Here is a 22,951-nt window from a genome sequence, read left to right on the forward strand (position 1 = left end):
TGCATTTGTTTAATCTTCCTCACCAACCAAAGGTAAAAACGTTAACAAATACACAGTCAGAGAACATGCAGAGTGCCAAAACCAGATGCTCTGGAAAGAAACCAGTTGTTTTCATCTTTTATTTTGTGACAAGATTAAGCATCAGGGGAGAGCGCGAACGCAGTCCCCCACTACCAGAAATTATGCAGTCGAGATTCCCACATTTGGGGAATTCGCAAGAGTCAGCACAACCTGAGTGCAATGGTTGAGCCTCGTCTTGGGCAAACCACCTTCTTGATCATGGTATCACCCCTGCCAGGTAAGTATGCTCTGCTTTGCCTGTCTGAGAACTGCCCTGCAGAATGGTCGGCAACTGGGTGAGGGTGGCTGACCTCAGCCCAGGGCCTGGCACACTTCATGACTCCGCCCCTTCCAGGTCAGAGTTTAACACGCTCTATCTAGAATGTAAAATACTCCCCAGAGATTCAGACACGTAGTATTTTGGGTGGTACCAACATGAAGGTGAATTAATACCCAGAGTTCTACACACATAGTCTTTTGGGTAGTATTTTACATAGCGAGAGTTTTACTAGTGCTCCGTCTACTGGCAGCCAGGACATGAATGCAAAATACTACCCAGAGTTTCAGTAGGGCTCCCTCAACTTCCAAGCAGGACATGAATGCAAAATACTAGCCAGAGATTCACTAGGGCTCCCTCAACTTCCATGCAGGACATCAATGCAATATACTTCACAGCGTTTCAGTGGGCCTCAATCAATCGGCCTGACAAAACATTAGCAGAGAAAGTACACATGCATTTGTTTAATCTTCCTCACCAACCAAAGGTAAAAACGTTAACAAATACACAGTCAGAGAACATGCAGAGTGCCAAAACCAGATGCTCTGGAAAGAAACCAGTTGTTTTCATCTTTTATTTTGTGACAAGATTAAGCATCAGGGGAGAGCGCGAACGCAGTCCCCCACTACCAGAAATTATGCAGTCGAGATTCCCACATTTGGGGAATTCGCAAGAGTCAGCACAACCTGAGTGCAATGGTTGAGCCTCGTCTTGGGCAAACCACCTTCTTGATCATGGTATCACCCCTGCCAGGTAAGTATGCTCTGCTTTGCCTGTCTGAGAACTGCCCTGCAGAATGGTCGGCAACTGGGTGAGGGTGGCTGACCTCAGCCCAGGGCCTGGCACACTTCATGACTCCGCCCCTTCCAGGTCAGAGTTTAACACGCTCTATCTAGAATGTAAAATACTCCCCAGAGATTCAGACACGTAGTATTTTGGGTGGTACCAACATGAAGGTGAATTAATACCCAGAGTTCTACACACATAGTCTTTTGGGTAGTATTTTACATAGCGAGAGTTTTACTAGTGCTCCGTCTACTGGCAGCCAGGACATGAATGCAAAATACTACCCAGAGTTTCAGTAGGGCTCCCTCAACTTCCAAGCAGGACATGAATGCAAAATACTAGCCAGAGATTCACTAGGGCTCCCTCAACTTCCATGCAGGACATCAATGCAATATACTTCACAGCGTTTCAGTGGGCCTCAATCAATCGGCCTGACAAAACATTAGCAGAGAAAGTACACATGCATTTGTTTAATCTTCCTCACCAACCAAAGGTAAAAACGTTAACAAATACACAGTCAGAGAACATGCAGAGTGCCAAAACCAGATGCTCTGGAAAGAAACCAGTTGTTTTCATCTTTTATTTTGTGACAAGATTAAGCATCAGGGGAGAGCGCGAACGCAGTCCCCCACTACCAGAAATTATGCAGTCGAGATTCCCACATTTGGGGAATTCGCAAGAGTCAGCACAACCTGAGTGCAATGGTTGAGCCTCGTCTTGGGCAAACCACCTTCTTGATCATGGTATCACCCCTGCCAGGTAAGTATGCTCTGCTTTGCCTGTCTGAGAACTGCCCTGCAGAATGGTCGGCAACTGGGTGAGGGTGGCTGACCTCAGCCCAGGGCCTGGCACACTTCATGACTCCGCCCCTTCCAGGTCAGAGTTTAACACGCTCTATCTAGAATGTAAAATACTCCCCAGAGATTCAGACACGTAGTATTTTGGGTGGTACCAACATGAAGGTGAATTAATACCCAGAGTTCTACACACATAGTCTTTTGGGTAGTATTTTACATAGCGAGAGTTTTACTAGTGCTCCGTCTACTGGCAGCCAGGACATGAATGCAAAATACTACCCAGAGTTTCAGTAGGGCTCCCTCAACTTCCAAGCAGGACATGAATGCAAAATACTAGCCAGAGATTCACTAGGGCTCCCTCAACTTCCATGCAGGACATCAATGCAATATACTTCACAGCGTTTCAGTGGGCCTCAATCAATCGGCCTGACAAAACATTAGCAGAGAAAGTACACATGCATTTGTTTAATCTTCCTCACCAACCAAAGGTAAAAACGTTAACAAATACACAGTCAGAGAACATGCAGAGTGCCAAAACCAGATGCTCTGGAAAGAAACCAGTTGTTTTCATCTTTTATTTTGTGACAAGATTAAGCATCAGGGGAGAGCGCGAACGCAGTCCCCCACTACCAGAAATTATGCAGTCGAGATTCCCACATTTGGGGAATTCGCAAGAGTCAGCACAACCTGAGTGCAATGGTTGAGCCTCGTCTTGGGCAAACCACCTTCTTGATCATGGTATCACCCCTGCCAGGTAAGTATGCTCTGCTTTGCCTGTCTGAGAACTGCCCTGCAGAATGGTCGGCAACTGGGTGAGGGTGGCTGACCTCAGCCCAGGGCCTGGCACACTTCATGACTCCGCCCCTTCCAGGTCAGAGTTTAACACGCTCTATCTAGAATGTAAAATACTCCCCAGAGATTCAGACACGTAGTATTTTGGGTGGTACCAACATGAAGGTGAATTAATACCCAGAGTTCTACACACATAGTCTTTTGGGTAGTATTTTACATAGCGAGAGTTTTACTAGTGCTCCGTCTACTGGCAGCCAGGACATGAATGCAAAATACTACCCAGAGTTTCAGTAGGGCTCCCTCAACTTCCAAGCAGGACATGAATGCAAAATACTAGCCAGAGATTCACTAGGGCTCCCTCAACTTCCATGCAGGACATCAATGCAATATACTTCACAGCGTTTCAGTGGGCCTCAATCAATCGGCCTGACAAAACATTAGCAGAGAAAGTACACATGCATTTGTTTAATCTTCCTCACCAACCAAAGGTAAAAACGTTAACAAATACACAGTCAGAGAACATGCAGAGTGCCAAAACCAGATGCTCTGGAAAGAAACCAGTTGTTTTCATCTTTTATTTTGTGACAAGATTAAGCATCAGGGGAGAGCGCGAACGCAGTCCCCCACTACCAGAAATTATGCAGTCGAGATTCCCACATTTGGGGAATTCGCAAGAGTCAGCACAACCTGAGTGCAATGGTTGAGCCTCGTCTTGGGCAAACCACCTTCTTGATCATGGTATCACCCCTGCCAGGTAAGTATGCTCTGCTTTGCCTGTCTGAGAACTGCCCTGCAGAATGGTCGGCAACTGGGTGAGGGTGGCTGACCTCAGCCCAGGGCCTGGCACACTTCATGACTCCGCCCCTTCCAGGTCAGAGTTTAACACGCTCTATCTAGAATGTAAAATACTCCCCAGAGATTCAGACACGTAGTATTTTGGGTGGTACCAACATGAAGGTGAATTAATACCCAGAGTTCTACACACATAGTCTTTTGGGTAGTATTTTACATAGCGAGAGTTTTACTAGTGCTCCGTCTACTGGCAGCCAGGACATGAATGCAAAATACTACCCAGAGTTTCAGTAGGGCTCCCTCAACTTCCAAGCAGGACATGAATGCAAAATACTAGCCAGAGATTCACTAGGGCTCCCTCAACTTCCATGCAGGACATCAATGCAATATACTTCACAGCGTTTCAGTGGGCCTCAATCAATCGGCCTGACAAAACATTAGCAGAGAAAGTACACATGCATTTGTTTAATCTTCCTCACCAACCAAAGGTAAAAACGTTAACAAATACACAGTCAGAGAACATGCAGAGTGCCAAAACCAGATGCTCTGGAAAGAAACCAGTTGTTTTCATCTTTTATTTTGTGACAAGATTAAGCATCAGGGGAGAGCGCGAACGCAGTCCCCCACTACCAGAAATTATGCAGTCGAGATTCCCACATTTGGGGAATTCGCAAGAGTCAGCACAACCTGAGTGCAATGGTTGAGCCTCGTCTTGGGCAAACCACCTTCTTGATCATGGTATCACCCCTGCCAGGTAAGTATGCTCTGCTTTGCCTGTCTGAGAACTGCCCTGCAGAATGGTCGGCAACTGGGTGAGGGTGGCTGACCTCAGCCCAGGGCCTGGCACACTTCATGACTCCGCCCCTTCCAGGTCAGAGTTTAACACGCTCTATCTAGAATGTAAAATACTCCCCAGAGATTCAGACACGTAGTATTTTGGGTGGTACCAACATGAAGGTGAATTAATACCCAGAGTTCTACACACATAGTCTTTTGGGTAGTATTTTACATAGCGAGAGTTTTACTAGTGCTCCGTCTACTGGCAGCCAGGACATGAATGCAAAATACTACCCAGAGTTTCAGTAGGGCTCCCTCAACTTCCAAGCAGGACATGAATGCAAAATACTAGCCAGAGATTCACTAGGGCTCCCTCAACTTCCATGCAGGACATCAATGCAATATACTTCACAGCGTTTCAGTGGGCCTCAATCAATCGGCCTGACAAAACATTAGCAGAGAAAGTACACATGCATTTGTTTAATCTTCCTCACCAACCAAAGGTAAAAACGTTAACAAATACACAGTCAGAGAACATGCAGAGTGCCAAAACCAGATGCTCTGGAAAGAAACCAGTTGTTTTCATCTTTTATTTTGTGACAAGATTAAGCATCAGGGGAGAGCGCGAACGCAGTCCCCCACTACCAGAAATTATGCAGTCGAGATTCCCACATTTGGGGAATTCGCAAGAGTCAGCACAACCTGAGTGCAATGGTTGAGCCTCGTCTTGGGCAAACCACCTTCTTGATCATGGTATCACCCCTGCCAGGTAAGTATGCTCTGCTTTGCCTGTCTGAGAACTGCCCTGCAGAATGGTCGGCAACTGGGTGAGGGTGGCTGACCTCAGCCCAGGGCCTGGCACACTTCATGACTCCGCCCCTTCCAGGTCAGAGTTTAACACGCTCTATCTAGAATGTAAAATACTCCCCAGAGATTCAGACACGTAGTATTTTGGGTGGTACCAACATGAAGGTGAATTAATACCCAGAGTTCTACACACATAGTCTTTTGGGTAGTATTTTACATAGCGAGAGTTTTACTAGTGCTCCGTCTACTGGCAGCCAGGACATGAATGCAAAATACTACCCAGAGTTTCAGTAGGGCTCCCTCAACTTCCAAGCAGGACATGAATGCAAAATACTAGCCAGAGATTCACTAGGGCTCCCTCAACTTCCATGCAGGACATCAATGCAATATACTTCACAGCGTTTCAGTGGGCCTCAATCAATCGGCCTGACAAAACATTAGCAGAGAAAGTACACATGCATTTGTTTAATCTTCCTCACCAACCAAAGGTAAAAACGTTAACAAATACACAGTCAGAGAACATGCAGAGTGCCAAAACCAGATGCTCTGGAAAGAAACCAGTTGTTTTCATCTTTTATTTTGTGACAAGATTAAGCATCAGGGGAGAGCGCGAACGCAGTCCCCCACTACCAGAAATTATGCAGTCGAGATTCCCACATTTGGGGAATTCGCAAGAGTCAGCACAACCTGAGTGCAATGGTTGAGCCTCGTCTTGGGCAAACCACCTTCTTGATCATGGTATCACCCCTGCCAGGTAAGTATGCTCTGCTTTGCCTGTCTGAGAACTGCCCTGCAGAATGGTCGGCAACTGGGTGAGGGTGGCTGACCTCAGCCCAGGGCCTGGCACACTTCATGACTCCGCCCCTTCCAGGTCAGAGTTTAACACGCTCTATCTAGAATGTAAAATACTCCCCAGAGATTCAGACACGTAGTATTTTGGGTGGTACCAACATGAAGGTGAATTAATACCCAGAGTTCTACACACATAGTCTTTTGGGTAGTATTTTACATAGCGAGAGTTTTACTAGTGCTCCGTCTACTGGCAGCCAGGACATGAATGCAAAATACTACCCAGAGTTTCAGTAGGGCTCCCTCAACTTCCAAGCAGGACATGAATGCAAAATACTAGCCAGAGATTCACTAGGGCTCCCTCAACTTCCATGCAGGACATCAATGCAATATACTTCACAGCGTTTCAGTGGGCCTCAATCAATCGGCCTGACAAAACATTAGCAGAGAAAGTACACATGCATTTGTTTAATCTTCCTCACCAACCAAAGGTAAAAACGTTAACAAATACACAGTCAGAGAACATGCAGAGTGCCAAAACCAGATGCTCTGGAAAGAAACCAGTTGTTTTCATCTTTTATTTTGTGACAAGATTAAGCATCAGGGGAGAGCGCGAACGCAGTCCCCCACTACCAGAAATTATGCAGTCGAGATTCCCACATTTGGGGAATTCGCAAGAGTCAGCACAACCTGAGTGCAATGGTTGAGCCTCGTCTTGGGCAAACCACCTTCTTGATCATGGTATCACCCCTGCCAGGTAAGTATGCTCTGCTTTGCCTGTCTGAGAACTGCCCTGCAGAATGGTCGGCAACTGGGTGAGGGTGGCTGACCTCAGCCCAGGGCCTGGCACACTTCATGACTCCGCCCCTTCCAGGTCAGAGTTTAACACGCTCTATCTAGAATGTAAAATACTCCCCAGAGATTCAGACACGTAGTATTTTGGGTGGTACCAACATGAAGGTGAATTAATACCCAGAGTTCTACACACATAGTCTTTTGGGTAGTATTTTACATAGCGAGAGTTTTACTAGTGCTCCGTCTACTGGCAGCCAGGACATGAATGCAAAATACTACCCAGAGTTTCAGTAGGGCTCCCTCAACTTCCAAGCAGGACATGAATGCAAAATACTAGCCAGAGATTCACTAGGGCTCCCTCAACTTCCATGCAGGACATCAATGCAATATACTTCACAGCGTTTCAGTGGGCCTCAATCAATCGGCCTGACAAAACATTAGCAGAGAAAGTACACATGCATTTGTTTAATCTTCCTCACCAACCAAAGGTAAAAACGTTAACAAATACACAGTCAGAGAACATGCAGAGTGCCAAAACCAGATGCTCTGGAAAGAAACCAGTTGTTTTCATCTTTTATTTTGTGACAAGATTAAGCATCAGGGGAGAGCGCGAACGCAGTCCCCCACTACCAGAAATTATGCAGTCGAGATTCCCACATTTGGGGAATTCGCAAGAGTCAGCACAACCTGAGTGCAATGGTTGAGCCTCGTCTTGGGCAAACCACCTTCTTGATCATGGTATCACCCCTGCCAGGTAAGTATGCTCTGCTTTGCCTGTCTGAGAACTGCCCTGCAGAATGGTCGGCAACTGGGTGAGGGTGGCTGACCTCAGCCCAGGGCCTGGCACACTTCATGACTCCGCCCCTTCCAGGTCAGAGTTTAACACGCTCTATCTAGAATGTAAAATACTCCCCAGAGATTCAGACACGTAGTATTTTGGGTGGTACCAACATGAAGGTGAATTAATACCCAGAGTTCTACACACATAGTCTTTTGGGTAGTATTTTACATAGCGAGAGTTTTACTAGTGCTCCGTCTACTGGCAGCCAGGACATGAATGCAAAATACTACCCAGAGTTTCAGTAGGGCTCCCTCAACTTCCAAGCAGGACATGAATGCAAAATACTAGCCAGAGATTCACTAGGGCTCCCTCAACTTCCATGCAGGACATCAATGCAATATACTTCACAGCGTTTCAGTGGGCCTCAATCAATCGGCCTGACAAAACATTAGCAGAGAAAGTACACATGCATTTGTTTAATCTTCCTCACCAACCAAAGGTAAAAACGTTAACAAATACACAGTCAGAGAACATGCAGAGTGCCAAAACCAGATGCTCTGGAAAGAAACCAGTTGTTTTCATCTTTTATTTTGTGACAAGATTAAGCATCAGGGGAGAGCGCGAACGCAGTCCCCCACTACCAGAAATTATGCAGTCGAGATTCCCACATTTGGGGAATTCGCAAGAGTCAGCACAACCTGAGTGCAATGGTTGAGCCTCGTCTTGGGCAAACCACCTTCTTGATCATGGTATCACCCCTGCCAGGTAAGTATGCTCTGCTTTGCCTGTCTGAGAACTGCCCTGCAGAATGGTCGGCAACTGGGTGAGGGTGGCTGACCTCAGCCCAGGGCCTGGCACACTTCATGACTCCGCCCCTTCCAGGTCAGAGTTTAACACGCTCTATCTAGAATGTAAAATACTCCCCAGAGATTCAGACACGTAGTATTTTGGGTGGTACCAACATGAAGGTGAATTAATACCCAGAGTTCTACACACATAGTCTTTTGGGTAGTATTTTACATAGCGAGAGTTTTACTAGTGCTCCGTCTACTGGCAGCCAGGACATGAATGCAAAATACTACCCAGAGTTTCAGTAGGGCTCCCTCAACTTCCAAGCAGGACATGAATGCAAAATACTAGCCAGAGATTCACTAGGGCTCCCTCAACTTCCATGCAGGACATCAATGCAATATACTTCACAGCGTTTCAGTGGGCCTCAATCAATCGGCCTGACAAAACATTAGCAGAGAAAGTACACATGCATTTGTTTAATCTTCCTCACCAACCAAAGGTAAAAACGTTAACAAATACACAGTCAGAGAACATGCAGAGTGCCAAAACCAGATGCTCTGGAAAGAAACCAGTTGTTTTCATCTTTTATTTTGTGACAAGATTAAGCATCAGGGGAGAGCGCGAACGCAGTCCCCCACTACCAGAAATTATGCAGTCGAGATTCCCACATTTGGGGAATTCGCAAGAGTCAGCACAACCTGAGTGCAATGGTTGAGCCTCGTCTTGGGCAAACCACCTTCTTGATCATGGTATCACCCCTGCCAGGTAAGTATGCTCTGCTTTGCCTGTCTGAGAACTGCCCTGCAGAATGGTCGGCAACTGGGTGAGGGTGGCTGACCTCAGCCCAGGGCCTGGCACACTTCATGACTCCGCCCCTTCCAGGTCAGAGTTTAACACGCTCTATCTAGAATGTAAAATACTCCCCAGAGATTCAGACACGTAGTATTTTGGGTGGTACCAACATGAAGGTGAATTAATACCCAGAGTTCTACACACATAGTCTTTTGGGTAGTATTTTACATAGCGAGAGTTTTACTAGTGCTCCGTCTACTGGCAGCCAGGACATGAATGCAAAATACTACCCAGAGTTTCAGTAGGGCTCCCTCAACTTCCAAGCAGGACATGAATGCAAAATACTAGCCAGAGATTCACTAGGGCTCCCTCAACTTCCATGCAGGACATCAATGCAATATACTTCACAGCGTTTCAGTGGGCCTCAATCAATCGGCCTGACAAAACATTAGCAGAGAAAGTACACATGCATTTGTTTAATCTTCCTCACCAACCAAAGGTAAAAACGTTAACAAATACACAGTCAGAGAACATGCAGAGTGCCAAAACCAGATGCTCTGGAAAGAAACCAGTTGTTTTCATCTTTTATTTTGTGACAAGATTAAGCATCAGGGGAGAGCGCGAACGCAGTCCCCCACTACCAGAAATTATGCAGTCGAGATTCCCACATTTGGGGAATTCGCAAGAGTCAGCACAACCTGAGTGCAATGGTTGAGCCTCGTCTTGGGCAAACCACCTTCTTGATCATGGTATCACCCCTGCCAGGTAAGTATGCTCTGCTTTGCCTGTCTGAGAACTGCCCTGCAGAATGGTCGGCAACTGGGTGAGGGTGGCTGACCTCAGCCCAGGGCCTGGCACACTTCATGACTCCGCCCCTTCCAGGTCAGAGTTTAACACGCTCTATCTAGAATGTAAAATACTCCCCAGAGATTCAGACACGTAGTATTTTGGGTGGTACCAACATGAAGGTGAATTAATACCCAGAGTTCTACACACATAGTCTTTTGGGTAGTATTTTACATAGCGAGAGTTTTACTAGTGCTCCGTCTACTGGCAGCCAGGACATGAATGCAAAATACTACCCAGAGTTTCAGTAGGGCTCCCTCAACTTCCAAGCAGGACATGAATGCAAAATACTAGCCAGAGATTCACTAGGGCTCCCTCAACTTCCATGCAGGACATCAATGCAATATACTTCACAGCGTTTCAGTGGGCCTCAATCAATCGGCCTGACAAAACATTAGCAGAGAAAGTACACATGCATTTGTTTAATCTTCCTCACCAACCAAAGGTAAAAACGTTAACAAATACACAGTCAGAGAACATGCAGAGTGCCAAAACCAGATGCTCTGGAAAGAAACCAGTTGTTTTCATCTTTTATTTTGTGACAAGATTAAGCATCAGGGGAGAGCGCGAACGCAGTCCCCCACTACCAGAAATTATGCAGTCGAGATTCCCACATTTGGGGAATTCGCAAGAGTCAGCACAACCTGAGTGCAATGGTTGAGCCTCGTCTTGGGCAAACCACCTTCTTGATCATGGTATCACCCCTGCCAGGTAAGTATGCTCTGCTTTGCCTGTCTGAGAACTGCCCTGCAGAATGGTCGGCAACTGGGTGAGGGTGGCTGACCTCAGCCCAGGGCCTGGCACACTTCATGACTCCGCCCCTTCCAGGTCAGAGTTTAACACGCTCTATCTAGAATGTAAAATACTCCCCAGAGATTCAGACACGTAGTATTTTGGGTGGTACCAACATGAAGGTGAATTAATACCCAGAGTTCTACACACATAGTCTTTTGGGTAGTATTTTACATAGCGAGAGTTTTACTAGTGCTCCGTCTACTGGCAGCCAGGACATGAATGCAAAATACTACCCAGAGTTTCAGTAGGGCTCCCTCAACTTCCAAGCAGGACATGAATGCAAAATACTAGCCAGAGATTCACTAGGGCTCCCTCAACTTCCATGCAGGACATCAATGCAATATACTTCACAGCGTTTCAGTGGGCCTCAATCAATCGGCCTGACAAAACATTAGCAGAGAAAGTACACATGCATTTGTTTAATCTTCCTCACCAACCAAAGGTAAAAACGTTAACAAATACACAGTCAGAGAACATGCAGAGTGCCAAAACCAGATGCTCTGGAAAGAAACCAGTTGTTTTCATCTTTTATTTTGTGACAAGATTAAGCATCAGGGGAGAGCGCGAACGCAGTCCCCCACTACCAGAAATTATGCAGTCGAGATTCCCACATTTGGGGAATTCGCAAGAGTCAGCACAACCTGAGTGCAATGGTTGAGCCTCGTCTTGGGCAAACCACCTTCTTGATCATGGTATCACCCCTGCCAGGTAAGTATGCTCTGCTTTGCCTGTCTGAGAACTGCCCTGCAGAATGGTCGGCAACTGGGTGAGGGTGGCTGACCTCAGCCCAGGGCCTGGCACACTTCATGACTCCGCCCCTTCCAGGTCAGAGTTTAACACGCTCTATCTAGAATGTAAAATACTCCCCAGAGATTCAGACACGTAGTATTTTGGGTGGTACCAACATGAAGGTGAATTAATACCCAGAGTTCTACACACATAGTCTTTTGGGTAGTATTTTACATAGCGAGAGTTTTACTAGTGCTCCGTCTACTGGCAGCCAGGACATGAATGCAAAATACTACCCAGAGTTTCAGTAGGGCTCCCTCAACTTCCAAGCAGGACATGAATGCAAAATACTAGCCAGAGATTCACTAGGGCTCCCTCAACTTCCATGCAGGACATCAATGCAATATACTTCACAGCGTTTCAGTGGGCCTCAATCAATCGGCCTGACAAAACATTAGCAGAGAAAGTACACATGCATTTGTTTAATCTTCCTCACCAACCAAAGGTAAAAACGTTAACAAATACACAGTCAGAGAACATGCAGAGTGCCAAAACCAGATGCTCTGGAAAGAAACCAGTTGTTTTCATCTTTTATTTTGTGACAAGATTAAGCATCAGGGGAGAGCGCGAACGCAGTCCCCCACTACCAGAAATTATGCAGTCGAGATTCCCACATTTGGGGAATTCGCAAGAGTCAGCACAACCTGAGTGCAATGGTTGAGCCTCGTCTTGGGCAAACCACCTTCTTGATCATGGTATCACCCCGGCCAGGTAAGTATGCTCTGCTTTGCCTGTCTGAGAACTGCCCTGCAGAATGGTCGGCAACTGGGTGAGGGTGGCTGACCTCAGCCCAGGGCCTGGCACACTTCATGACTCCGCCCCTTCCAGGTCAGAGTTTAACACGCTCTATCTAGAATGTAAAATACTCCCCAGAGATTCAGACACGTAGTATTTTGGGTGGTACCAACATGAAGGTGAATTAATACCCAGAGTTCTACACACATAGTCTTTTGGGTAGTATTTTACATAGCGAGAGTTTTACTAGTGCTCCGTCTACTGGCAGCCAGGACATGAATGCAAAATACTACCCAGAGTTTCAGTAGGGCTCCCTCAACTTCCAAGCAGGACATGAATGCAAAATACTAGCCAGAGATTCACTAGGGCTCCCTCAACTTCCCTGCAGGACATCAATGCAATATACTTCACAGCGTTTCAGTGGGCCTCAATCAATCGGCCTGACAAAACATTAGCAGAGAAAGTACACATGCATTTGTTTAATCTTCCTCACCAACCAAAGGTAAAAACGTTAACAAATACACAGTCAGAGAACATGCAGAGTGCCAAAACCAGATGCTCTGGAAAGAAACCAGTTGTTTTCATCTTTTATTTTGTGACAAGATTAAGCATCAGGGGAGAGCGCGAACGCAGTCCCCCACTACCAGAAATTATGCAGTCGAGATTCCCACATTTGGGGAATTCGCAAGAGTCAGCACAACCTGAGTGCAATGGTTGAGCCTCGTCTTGGGCAAACCACCTTCTTGATCATGGTATCACCCCTGCCAGGTAAGTATGCTCTGCTTTGCCTGTCTGAGAACTGCCCTGCAGAATGGTCGGCAACTGGGTGAGGGTGGCTGACCTCAGCCCAGGGCCTGGCACACTTCATGACTCCGCCCCTTCCAGGTCAGAGTTTAACACGCTCTATCTAGAATGTAAAATACTCCCCAGAGATTCAGACACGTAGTATTTTGGGTGGTACCAACATGAAGGTGAATTAATACCCAGAGTTCTACACACATAGTCTTTTGGGTAGTATTTTACATAGCGAGAGTTTTACTAGTGCTCCGTCTACTGGCAGCCAGGACATGAATGCAAAATACTACCCAGAGTTTCAGTAGGGCTCCCTCAACTTCCAAGCAGGACATGAATGCAAAATACTAGCCAGAGATTCACTAGGGCTCCCTCAACTTCCATGCAGGACATCAATGCAATATACTTCACAGCGTTTCAGTGGGCCTCAATCAATCGGCCTGACAAAACATTAGCAGAGAAAGTACACATGCATTTGTTTAATCTTCCTCACCAACCAAAGGTAAAAACGTTAACAAATACACAGTCAGAGAACATGCAGAGTGCCAAAACCAGATGCTCTGGAAAGAAACCAGTTGTTTTCATCTTTTATTTTGTGACAAGATTAAGCATCAGGGGAGAGCGCGAACGCAGTCCCCCACTACCAGAAATTATGCAGTCGAGATTCCCACATTTGGGGAATTCGCAAGAGTCAGCACAACCTGAGTGCAATGGTTGAGCCTCGTCTTGGGCAAACCACCTTCTTGATCATGGTATCACCCCGGCCAGGTAAGTATGCTCTGCTTTGCCTGTCTGAGAACTGCCCTGCAGAATGGTCGGCAACTGGGTGAGGGTGGCTGACCTCAGCCCAGGGCCTGGCACACTTCATGACTCCGCCCCTTCCAGGTCAGAGTTTAACACGCTCTATCTAGAATGTAAAATACTCCCCAGAGATTCAGACACGTAGTATTTTGGGTGGTACCAACATGAAGGTGAATTAATACCCAGAGTTCTACACACATAGTCTTTTGGGTAGTATTTTACATAGCGAGAGTTTTACTAGTGCTCCGTCTACTGGCAGCCAGGACATGAATGCAAAATACTACCCAGAGTTTCAGTAGGGCTCCCTCAACTTCCAAGCAGGACATGAATGCAAAATACTAGCCAGAGATTCACTAGGGCTCCCTCAACTTCCCTGCAGGACATCAATGCAATATACTTCACAGCGTTTCAGTGGGCCTCAATCAATCGGCCTGACAAAACATTAGCAGAGAAAGTACACATGCATTTGTTTAATCTTCCTCACCAACCAAAGGTAAAAACGTTAACAAATACACAGTCAGAGAACATGCAGAGTGCCAAAACCAGATGCTCTGGAAAGAAACCAGTTGTTTTCATCTTTTATTTTGTGACAAGATTAAGCATCAGGGGAGAGCGCGAACGCAGTCCCCCACTACCAGAAATTATGCAGTCGAGATTCCCACATTTGGGGAATTCGCAAGAGTCAGCACAACCTGAGTGCAATGGTTGAGCCTCGTCTTGGGCAAACCACCTTCTTGATCATGGTATCACCCCTGCCAGGTAAGTATGCTCTGCTTTGCCTGTCTGAGAACTGCCCTGCAGAATGGTCGGCAACTGGGTGAGGGTGGCTGACCTCAGCCCAGGGCCTGGCACACTTCATGACTCCGCCCCTTCCAGGTCAGAGTTTAACACGCTCTATCTAGAATGTAAAATACTCCCCAGAGATTCAGACACGTAGTATTTTGGGTGGTACCAACATGAAGGTGAATTAATACCCAGAGTTCTACACACATAGTCTTTTGGGTAGTATTTTACATAGCGAGAGTTTTACTAGTGCTCCGTCTACTGGCAGCCAGGACATGAATGCAAAATACTACCCAGAGTTTCAGTAGGGCTCCCTCAACTTCCAAGCAGGACATGAATGCAAAATACTAGCCAGAGATTCACTAGGGCTCCCTCAACTTCCCTGCAGGACATCAATGCAATATACTTCACAGCGTTTCAGTGGGCCTCAATCAATCGGCCTGACAAAACATTAGCAGAGAAAGTACACATGCATTTGTTTAATCTTCCTCACCAACCAAAGGTAAAAACGTTAACAAATACACAGTCAGAGAACATGCAGAGTGCCAAAACCAGATGCTCTGGAAAGAAACCAGTTGTTTTCATCTTTTATTTTGTGACAAGATTAAGCATCAGGGGAGAGCGCGAACGCAGTCCCCCACTACCAGAAATTATGCAGTCGAGATTCCCACATTTGGGGAATTCGCAAGAGTCAGCACAACCTGAGTGCAATGGTTGAGCCTCGTCTTGGGCAAACCACCTTCTTGATCATGGTATCACCCCTGCCAGGTAAGTATGCTCTGCTTTGCCTGTCTGAGAACTGCCCTGCAGAATGGTCGGCAACTGGGTGAGGGTGGCTGACCTCAGCCCAGGGCCTGGCACACTTCATGACTCCGCCCCTTCCAGGTCAGAGTTTAACACGCTCTATCTAGAATGTAAAATACTCCCCAGAGATTCAGACACGTAGTATTTTGGGTGGTACCAACATGAAGGTGAATTAATACCCAGAGTTCTACACACATAGTCTTTTGGGTAGTATTTTACATAGCGAGAGTTTTACTAGTGCTCCGTCTACTGGCAGCCAGGACATGAATGCAAAATACTACCCAGAGTTTCAGTAGGGCTCCCTCAACTTCCAAGCAGGACATGAATGCAAAATACTAGCCAGAGATTCACTAGGGCTCCCTCAACTTCCATGCAGGACATCAATGCAATATACTTCACAGCGTTTCAGTGGGCCTCAATCAATCGGCCTGACAAAACATTAGCAGAGAAAGTACACATGCATTTGTTTAATCTTCCTCACCAACCAAAGGTAAAAACGTTAACAAATACACAGTCAGAGAACATGCAGAGTGCCAAAACCAGATGCTCTGGAAAGAAACCAGTTGTTTTCATCTTTTATTTTGTGACAAGATTAAGCATCAGGGGAGAGCGCGAACACAGTCCCCCACTACCAGAAATTATGCAGTCGAGATTCCCACATTTGGGGAATTCGCAAGAGTCAGCACAACCTGAGTGCAATGGTTGAGCCTCGTCTTGGGCAAACCACCTTCTTGATCATGGTATCACCCCGGCCAGGTAAGTATGCTCTGCTTTGCCTGTCTGAGAACTGCCCTGCAGAATGGTCGGCAACTGGGTGAGGGTGGCTGACCTCAGCCCAGGGCCTGGCACACTTCATGACTCCGCCCCTTCCAGGTCAGAGTTTAACACGCTCTATCTAGAATGTAAAATACTCCCCAGAGATTCAGACACGTAGTATTTTGGGTGGTACCAACATGAAGGTGAATTAATACCCAGAGTTCTACACACATAGTCTTTTGGGTAGTATTTTACATAGCGAGAGTTTTACTAGTGCTCCGTCTACTGGCAGCCAGGACATGAATGCAAAATACTACCCAGAGTTTCAGTAGGGCTCCCTCAACTTCCAAGCAGGACATGAATGCAAAATACTAGCCAGAGATTCACTAGGGCTCCCTCAACTTCCATGCAGGACATCAATGCAATATACTTCACAGCGTTTCAGTGGGCCTCAATCAATCGGCCTGACAAAACATTAGCAGAGAAAGTACACATGCATTTGTTTAATCTTCCTCACCAACCAAAGGTAAAAACGTTAACAAATACACAGTCAGAGAACATGCAGAGTGCCAAAACCAGATGCTCTGGAAAGAAACCAGTTGTTTTCATCTTTTATTTTGTGACAAGATTAAGCATCAGGGGAGAGCGCGAACGCAGTCCCCCACTACCAGAAATTATGCAGTTGAGATTCCCACATTTGGGGAATTCGCAAGAGTCAGCACAACCTGAGTGCAATGGTTGAGCCTCGTCTTGGGCAAACCACCTTCTTGATCATGGTATCACCCCGGCCAGGTAAGTATGCTCTGCTTTGCCTGTCTGAGAACTGCCCTGCAGAATGGTCGGCAACTGGGTGAGGGTGGCTGACCTCAGCCCAGGGCCTGGCACACTTCATGACTCCGCCCCTTCCAGGTCAGAGTTTAACACGCTCTATCTAGAATGTAAAATACTCCCCAGAGATTCAGACACGTAGTATTTTGGGTGGTACCAACATGAAGGTGAATTAATACCCAGAGTTCTACACACATAGTCTTTTGGGTAGTATTTTACATAGCGAGAGTTTTACTAGTGCTCCGTCTACTGGCAGCCAGGACATGAATGCAAAATACTACCCAGAGTTTCAGTAGGGCTCCCTCAACTTCCAAGCAGGACATGAATGCAAAATACTAGCCAGAGATTCACTAGGGCTCCCTCAACTTCCATGCAGGACATCAATGCAATATACTTCACAGCGTTTCAGTGGGCCTCAATCAATCGGCCTGACAAAACATTAGCAGAGAAAGTACACATGCATTTGTTTAATCTTCCTCACCAACCAAAGGTAAAAACGTTAACAAATACACAGTCAGAGAACATGCAGAGTGCCAAAACCAGATGCTCTGGAAAGAAACCAGTTGTTTTCATCTTTTATTTTGTGACAAGATTAAGCATCAGGGGAGAGCGCGAACGCAGTCCCCCACTACCAGAAATTATGCAGTCGAGATTCCCACATTTGGGGAATTCGCAAGAGTCAGCACAACCTGAGTGCAATGGTTGAGCCTCGTCTTGGGCAAACCACCTTCTTGATCATGGTATCACCCCGGCCAGGTAAGTATGCTCTGCTTTGCCTGTCTGAGAACTGCCCTGCAGAATGGTCGGCAACTGGGTGAGGGTGGCTGACCTCAGCCCAGGGCCTGGCACACTTCATGACTCCGCCCCTTCCAGGTCAGTGTTTAACACGCTCTATCTAGAATGTAAAATACTCCCCAGAGATTCAGACACGTAGTATTTTGGGTGGTACCAACATGAAGGTGAATTAATACCCAGAGTTCTACACACATAGTCTTTTGGGTAGTATTTTACATAGCGAGAGTTTTACTAGTGCTCCGTCTACTGGCAGCCAGGACATGAATGCAAAATACTACCCAGAGTTTCAGTAGGGCTCCCTCAACTTCCAAGCAGGACATGAATGCAAAATACTAGCCAGAGATTCACTAGGGCTCCCTCAACTTCCATGCAGGACATCAATGCAATATACTTCACAGCGTTTCAGTGGGCCTCAATCAATCGGCCTGACAAAACATTAGCAGAGAAAGTACACATGCATTTGTTTAATCTTCCTCACCAACCAAAGGTAAAAACGTTAACAAATACACAGTCAGAGAACATGCAGAGTGCCAAAACCAGATGCTCTGGAAAGAAACCAGTTGTTTTCATCTTTTATTTTGTGACAAGATTAAGCATCAGGGGAGAGCGCGAACGCAGTCCCCCACTACAAGAAATTATGCAGTCGAGATTCCCACATTTGGGGAATTCGCAAGAGTCAGCACAACCTGAGTGCAATGGTTGAGCCTCGTCTTGGGCAAACCACCTTCTTGATCATGGTATCACCCCTGCCAGGTAAGTATGCTCTGCTTTGCCTGTCTGAGAACTGCCCTGCAGAATGGTCGGCAACTGGGTGAGGGTGGCTGACCTCAGCCCAGGGCCTGGCACACTTCATGACTCCGCCCCTTCCAGGTCAGAGTTTAACACGCTCTATCTAGAATGTAAAATACTCCCCAGAGATTCAGACACGTAGTATTTTGGGTGGTACCAACATGAAGGTGAATTAATACCCAGAGTTCTACACACATAGTCTTTTGGGTAGTATTTTACATAGCGAGAGTTTTACTAGTGCTCCGTCTACTGGCAGCCAGGACATGAATGCAAAATACTACCCAGAGTTTCAGTAGGGCTCCCTCAACTTCCAAGCAGGACATGAATGCAAAATACTAGCCAGAGATTCACTAGGGCTCCCTCAACTTCCATGCAGGACATCAATGCAATATACTTCACAGCGTTTCAGTGGGCCTCAATCAATCGGCCTGACAAAACATTAGCAGAGAAAGTACACATGCATTTGTTTAATCTTCCTCACCAACCAAAGGTAAAAACGTTAACAAATACACAGTCAGAGAACATGCAGAGTGCCAAAACCAGATGCTCTGGAAAGAAACCAGTTGTTTTCATCTTTTATTTTGTGACAAGATTAAGCATCAGGGGAGAGCGCGAACGCAGTCCCCCACTACCAGAAATTATGCAGTCGAGATTCCCACATTTGGGGAATTCGCAAGAGTCAGCACAACCTGAGTGCAATGGTTGAGCCTCGTCTTGGGCAAACCACCTTCTTGATCATGGTATCACCCCTGCCAGGTAAGTATGCTCTGCTTTGCCTGTCTGAGAACTGCCCTGCAGAATGGTCGGCAACTGGGTGAGGGTGGCTGACCTCAGCCCAGGGCCTGGCACACTTCATGACTCCGCCCCTTCCAGGTCAGAGTTTAACACGCTCTATCTAGAATGTAAAATACTCCCCAGAGATTCAGACACGTAGTATTTTGGGTGGTACCAACATGAAGGTGAATTAATACCCAGAGTTCTACACACATAGTCTTTTGGGTAGTATTTTACATAGCGAGAGTTTTACTAGTGCTCCGTCTACTGGCAGCCAGGACATGAATGCAAAATACTACCCAGAGTTTCAGTAGGGCTCCCTCAACTTCCAAGCAGGACATGAATGCAAAATACTAGCCAGAGATTCACTAGGGCTCCCTCAACTTCCATGCAGGACATCAATGCAATATACTTCACAGCGTTTCAGTGGGCCTCAATCAATCGGCCTGACAAAACATTAGCAGAGAAAGTACACATGCATTTGTTTAATCTTCCTCACCAACCAAAGGTAAAAACGTTAACAAATACACAGTCAGAGAACATGCAGAGTGCCAAAACCAGATGCTCTGGAAAGAAACCAGTTGTTTTCATCTTTTATTTTGTGACAAGATTAAGCATCAGGGGAGAGCGCGAACGCAGTCCCCCACTACCAGAAATTATGCAGTCGAGATTCCCACATTTGGGGAATTCGCAAGAGTCAGCACAACCTGAGTGCAATGGTTGAGCCTCGTCTTGGGCAAACCACCTTCTTGATCATGGTATCACCCCTGCCAGGTAAGTATGCTCTGCTTTGCCTGTCTGAGAACTGCCCTGCAGAATGGTCGGCAACTGGGTGAGGGTGGCTGACCTCAGCCCAGGGCCTGGCACACTTCATGACTCCGCCCCTTCCAGGTCAGAGTTTAACACGCTCTATCTAGAATGTAAAATACTCCCCAGAGATTCAGACACGTAGTATTTTGGGTGGTACCAACATGAAGGTGAATTAATACCCAGAGTTCTACACACATAGTCTTTTGGGTAGTATTTTACATAGCGAGAGTTTTACTAGTGCTCCGTCTACTGGCAGCCAGGACATGAATGCAAAATACTACCCAGAGTTTCAGTAGGGCTCCCTCAACTTCCAAGCAGGACATGAATGCAAAATACTAGCCAGAGATTCACTAGGGCTCCCTCAACTTCCATGCAGGACATCAATGCAATATACTTCACAGCGTTTCAGTGGGCCTCAATCAATCGGCCTGACAAAACATTAGCAGAGAAAGTACACATGCATTTGTTTAATCTTCCTCACCAACCAAAGGTAAAAACGTTAACAAATACACAGTCAGAGAACATGCAGAGTGCCAAAACCAGATGCTCTGGAAAGAAACCAGTTGTTTTCATCTTTTATTTTGTGACAAGATTAAGCATCAGGGGAGAGCGCGAACGCAGTCCCCCACTACCAGAAATTATGCAGTCGAGATTCCCACATTTGGGGAATTCGCAAGAGTCAGCACAACCTGAGTGCAATGGTTGAGCCTCGTCTTGGGCAAACCACCTTCTTGATCATGGTATCACCCCTGCCAGGTAAGTATGCTCTGCTTTGCCTGTCTGAGAACTGCCCTGCAGAATGGTCGGCAACTGGGTGAGGGTGGCTGACCTCAGCCCAGGGCCTGGCACACTTCATGACTCCGCCCCTTCCAGGTCAGAGTTTAACACGCTCTATCTAGAATGTAAAATACTCCCCAGAGATTCAGACACGTAGTATTTTGGGTGGTACCAACATGAAGGTGAATTAATACCCAGAGTTCTACACACATAGTCTTTTGGGTAGTATTTTACATAGCGAGAGTTTTACTAGTGCTCCGTCTACTGGCAGCCAGGACATGAATGCAAAATACTACCCAGAGTTTCAGTAGGGCTCCCTCAACTTCCAAGCAGGACATGAATGCAAAATACTAGCCAGAGATTCACTAGGGCTCCCTCAACTTCCATGCAGGACATCAATGCAATATACTTCACAGCGTTTCAGTGGGCCTCAATCAATCGGCCTGACAAAACATTAGCAGAGAAAGTACACATGCATTTGTTTAATCTTCCTCACCAACCAAAGGTAAAAACGTTAACAAATACACAGTCAGAGAACATGCAGAGTGCCAAAACCAGATGCTCTGGAAAGAAACCAGTTGTTTTCATCTTTTATTTTGTGACAAGATTAAGCATCAGGGGAGAGCGCGAACGCAGTCCCCCACTACCAGAAATTATGCAGTCGAGATTCCCACATTTGGGGAATTCGCAAGAGTCAGCACAACCTGAGTGCAATGGTTGAGCCTCGTCTTGGGCAAACCACCTTCTTGATCATGGTATCACCCCTGCCAGGTAAGTATGCTCTGCTTTGCCTGTCTGAGAACTGCCCTGCAGAATGGTCGGCAACTGGGTGAGGGTGGCTGACCTCAGCCCAGGGCGTGGCACACTTCATGACTCCGCCCCTTCCAGGTCAGAGTTTAACACGCTCTATCTAGAATGTAAAATACTCCCCAGAGATTCAGACACGTAGTATTTTGGGTGGTACCAACATGAAGGTGAATTAATACCCAGAGTTCTACACACATAGTCTTTTGGGTAGTATTTTACATAGCGAGAGTTTTACTAGTGCTCCGTCTACTGGCAGCCAGGACATGAATGCAAAATACTACCCAGAGTTTCAGTAGGGCTCCCTCAACTTCCAAGCAGGACATGAATGCAAAATACTAGCCAGAGATTCACTAGGGCTCCCTCAACTTCCATGCAGGACATCAATGCAATATACTTCACAGCGTTTCAGTGGGCCTCAATCAATCGGCCTGACAAAACATTAGCAGAGAAAGTACACATGCATTTGTTTAATCTTCCTCACCAACCAAAGGTAAAAACATTAACAAATACACAGTCAGAGAACATGCAGAGTGCCAAAACCAGATGCTCTGGAAAGAAACCAGTTGTTTTCATCTTTTATTTTGTGACAAGATTAAGCATCAGGGGAGAGCGCGAACGCAGTCCCCCACTACCAGAAATTATGCAGTCGAGATTTCCACATTTGGGGAATTCACAAGAGTCAGCACAACCTGAGTGCAATGGTTGAGCCTCGTCTTGGGCAAACCACCTTCTTGATCATGGTATCACCCCTGCCAGGTAAGTATGCTCTGCTTTGCCTGTCTGAGAACTGCCCTGCAGAATGGTCGGCAACTGGGTGAGGGTGGCTGACCTCAGCCCAGGGCCTGGCACACTTCATGACTCCGCCCCTTCCAGGTCAGAGTTTAACACGCTCTATCTAGAATGTAAAATACTCCCCAGAGATTCAGACACGTAGTATTTTGGGTGGTACCAACATGAAGGTGAATTAATACCCAGAGTTCTACACACATAGTCTTTTGGGTAGTATTTTACATAGCGAGAGTTTTACTAGTGCTCCGTCTACTGGCAGCCAGGACATGAATGCAAAATACTACCCAGAGTTTCAGTAGGGCTCCCTCAACTTCCAAGCAGGACATGAATGCAAAATACTAGCCAGAGATTCACTAGGGCTCCCTCAACTTCCATGCAGGACATCAATGCAATATACTTCACAGCGTTTCAGTGGGCCTCAATCAATCGGCCTGACAAAACATT

General features: G+C 46.5%; 29 non-coding genes across 29 annotated transcripts; all 29 read right to left on the reverse strand.

The window, feature by feature from the left end:
• Nucleotides 1-142: 142 nt before the first annotated feature.
• On the reverse strand, nt 143-306 carry LOC128524918 (U1 spliceosomal RNA). The gene has a single exon (XR_008360743.1). It is a non-coding gene; the product is annotated as a U1 spliceosomal RNA (small nuclear RNA).
• A 628-nt stretch (nt 307-934) lies between these two features.
• LOC128524930 (U1 spliceosomal RNA) lies at nt 935-1,098 on the reverse strand. The gene has a single exon (XR_008360754.1). It is a non-coding gene; the product is annotated as a U1 spliceosomal RNA (small nuclear RNA).
• A 628-nt stretch (nt 1,099-1,726) lies between these two features.
• On the reverse strand, nt 1,727-1,890 carry LOC128524735 (U1 spliceosomal RNA). Its single transcript, XR_008360569.1, has one exon. It is a non-coding gene; the product is annotated as a U1 spliceosomal RNA (small nuclear RNA).
• A 628-nt stretch (nt 1,891-2,518) lies between these two features.
• On the reverse strand, nt 2,519-2,682 carry LOC128524747 (U1 spliceosomal RNA). Its single transcript, XR_008360580.1, has one exon. It is a non-coding gene; the product is annotated as a U1 spliceosomal RNA (small nuclear RNA).
• A 628-nt stretch (nt 2,683-3,310) lies between these two features.
• On the reverse strand, nt 3,311-3,474 carry LOC128524759 (U1 spliceosomal RNA). Its single transcript, XR_008360591.1, has one exon. It is a non-coding gene; the product is annotated as a U1 spliceosomal RNA (small nuclear RNA).
• Nucleotides 3,475-4,102: 628 nt separating this feature from the next.
• LOC128524771 (U1 spliceosomal RNA) lies at nt 4,103-4,266 on the reverse strand. Its single transcript, XR_008360603.1, has one exon. It is a non-coding gene; the product is annotated as a U1 spliceosomal RNA (small nuclear RNA).
• A 628-nt stretch (nt 4,267-4,894) lies between these two features.
• LOC128524783 (U1 spliceosomal RNA) lies at nt 4,895-5,058 on the reverse strand. The gene has a single exon (XR_008360615.1). It is a non-coding gene; the product is annotated as a U1 spliceosomal RNA (small nuclear RNA).
• A 628-nt stretch (nt 5,059-5,686) lies between these two features.
• Nucleotides 5,687-5,850, reverse strand: LOC128524795 (U1 spliceosomal RNA). The gene has a single exon (XR_008360628.1). It is a non-coding gene; the product is annotated as a U1 spliceosomal RNA (small nuclear RNA).
• Nucleotides 5,851-6,478: 628 nt separating this feature from the next.
• On the reverse strand, nt 6,479-6,642 carry LOC128524806 (U1 spliceosomal RNA). Its single transcript, XR_008360639.1, has one exon. It is a non-coding gene; the product is annotated as a U1 spliceosomal RNA (small nuclear RNA).
• Nucleotides 6,643-7,270: 628 nt separating this feature from the next.
• Nucleotides 7,271-7,434, reverse strand: LOC128524818 (U1 spliceosomal RNA). The gene has a single exon (XR_008360650.1). It is a non-coding gene; the product is annotated as a U1 spliceosomal RNA (small nuclear RNA).
• A 628-nt stretch (nt 7,435-8,062) lies between these two features.
• On the reverse strand, nt 8,063-8,226 carry LOC128524829 (U1 spliceosomal RNA). Its single transcript, XR_008360661.1, has one exon. It is a non-coding gene; the product is annotated as a U1 spliceosomal RNA (small nuclear RNA).
• A 628-nt stretch (nt 8,227-8,854) lies between these two features.
• LOC128524840 (U1 spliceosomal RNA) lies at nt 8,855-9,018 on the reverse strand. The gene has a single exon (XR_008360670.1). It is a non-coding gene; the product is annotated as a U1 spliceosomal RNA (small nuclear RNA).
• Nucleotides 9,019-9,646: 628 nt separating this feature from the next.
• LOC128524853 (U1 spliceosomal RNA) lies at nt 9,647-9,810 on the reverse strand. Its single transcript, XR_008360682.1, has one exon. It is a non-coding gene; the product is annotated as a U1 spliceosomal RNA (small nuclear RNA).
• A 628-nt stretch (nt 9,811-10,438) lies between these two features.
• On the reverse strand, nt 10,439-10,602 carry LOC128524864 (U1 spliceosomal RNA). Its single transcript, XR_008360693.1, has one exon. It is a non-coding gene; the product is annotated as a U1 spliceosomal RNA (small nuclear RNA).
• Nucleotides 10,603-11,230: 628 nt separating this feature from the next.
• LOC128524876 (U1 spliceosomal RNA) lies at nt 11,231-11,394 on the reverse strand. Its single transcript, XR_008360704.1, has one exon. It is a non-coding gene; the product is annotated as a U1 spliceosomal RNA (small nuclear RNA).
• A 628-nt stretch (nt 11,395-12,022) lies between these two features.
• Nucleotides 12,023-12,186, reverse strand: LOC128524808 (U1 spliceosomal RNA). Its single transcript, XR_008360641.1, has one exon. It is a non-coding gene; the product is annotated as a U1 spliceosomal RNA (small nuclear RNA).
• A 628-nt stretch (nt 12,187-12,814) lies between these two features.
• On the reverse strand, nt 12,815-12,978 carry LOC128524888 (U1 spliceosomal RNA). The gene has a single exon (XR_008360715.1). It is a non-coding gene; the product is annotated as a U1 spliceosomal RNA (small nuclear RNA).
• A 628-nt stretch (nt 12,979-13,606) lies between these two features.
• LOC128524809 (U1 spliceosomal RNA) lies at nt 13,607-13,770 on the reverse strand. The gene has a single exon (XR_008360642.1). It is a non-coding gene; the product is annotated as a U1 spliceosomal RNA (small nuclear RNA).
• Nucleotides 13,771-14,398: 628 nt separating this feature from the next.
• Nucleotides 14,399-14,562, reverse strand: LOC128524899 (U1 spliceosomal RNA). Its single transcript, XR_008360726.1, has one exon. It is a non-coding gene; the product is annotated as a U1 spliceosomal RNA (small nuclear RNA).
• Nucleotides 14,563-15,190: 628 nt separating this feature from the next.
• LOC128524900 (U1 spliceosomal RNA) lies at nt 15,191-15,354 on the reverse strand. Its single transcript, XR_008360727.1, has one exon. It is a non-coding gene; the product is annotated as a U1 spliceosomal RNA (small nuclear RNA).
• A 628-nt stretch (nt 15,355-15,982) lies between these two features.
• On the reverse strand, nt 15,983-16,146 carry LOC128524819 (U1 spliceosomal RNA). Its single transcript, XR_008360651.1, has one exon. It is a non-coding gene; the product is annotated as a U1 spliceosomal RNA (small nuclear RNA).
• Nucleotides 16,147-16,774: 628 nt separating this feature from the next.
• LOC128524832 (U1 spliceosomal RNA) lies at nt 16,775-16,938 on the reverse strand. Its single transcript, XR_008360664.1, has one exon. It is a non-coding gene; the product is annotated as a U1 spliceosomal RNA (small nuclear RNA).
• Nucleotides 16,939-17,566: 628 nt separating this feature from the next.
• Nucleotides 17,567-17,730, reverse strand: LOC128524810 (U1 spliceosomal RNA). The gene has a single exon (XR_008360643.1). It is a non-coding gene; the product is annotated as a U1 spliceosomal RNA (small nuclear RNA).
• A 628-nt stretch (nt 17,731-18,358) lies between these two features.
• Nucleotides 18,359-18,522, reverse strand: LOC128524791 (U1 spliceosomal RNA). Its single transcript, XR_008360623.1, has one exon. It is a non-coding gene; the product is annotated as a U1 spliceosomal RNA (small nuclear RNA).
• A 628-nt stretch (nt 18,523-19,150) lies between these two features.
• On the reverse strand, nt 19,151-19,314 carry LOC128524901 (U1 spliceosomal RNA). The gene has a single exon (XR_008360728.1). It is a non-coding gene; the product is annotated as a U1 spliceosomal RNA (small nuclear RNA).
• Nucleotides 19,315-19,942: 628 nt separating this feature from the next.
• On the reverse strand, nt 19,943-20,106 carry LOC128524902 (U1 spliceosomal RNA). The gene has a single exon (XR_008360729.1). It is a non-coding gene; the product is annotated as a U1 spliceosomal RNA (small nuclear RNA).
• Nucleotides 20,107-20,734: 628 nt separating this feature from the next.
• On the reverse strand, nt 20,735-20,898 carry LOC128524903 (U1 spliceosomal RNA). Its single transcript, XR_008360730.1, has one exon. It is a non-coding gene; the product is annotated as a U1 spliceosomal RNA (small nuclear RNA).
• A 628-nt stretch (nt 20,899-21,526) lies between these two features.
• On the reverse strand, nt 21,527-21,690 carry LOC128524904 (U1 spliceosomal RNA). Its single transcript, XR_008360731.1, has one exon. It is a non-coding gene; the product is annotated as a U1 spliceosomal RNA (small nuclear RNA).
• Nucleotides 21,691-22,318: 628 nt separating this feature from the next.
• On the reverse strand, nt 22,319-22,482 carry LOC128524788 (U1 spliceosomal RNA). The gene has a single exon (XR_008360621.1). It is a non-coding gene; the product is annotated as a U1 spliceosomal RNA (small nuclear RNA).
• Between the last annotated feature and the right edge of the window lie 469 nt (nt 22,483-22,951).

This window comes from Clarias gariepinus, chromosome 5 (genome assembly GCF_024256425.1).
Source record: "Clarias gariepinus isolate MV-2021 ecotype Netherlands chromosome 5, CGAR_prim_01v2, whole genome shotgun sequence".
Lineage (NCBI taxonomy): Eukaryota > Metazoa > Chordata > Actinopteri > Siluriformes > Clariidae > Clarias > Clarias gariepinus.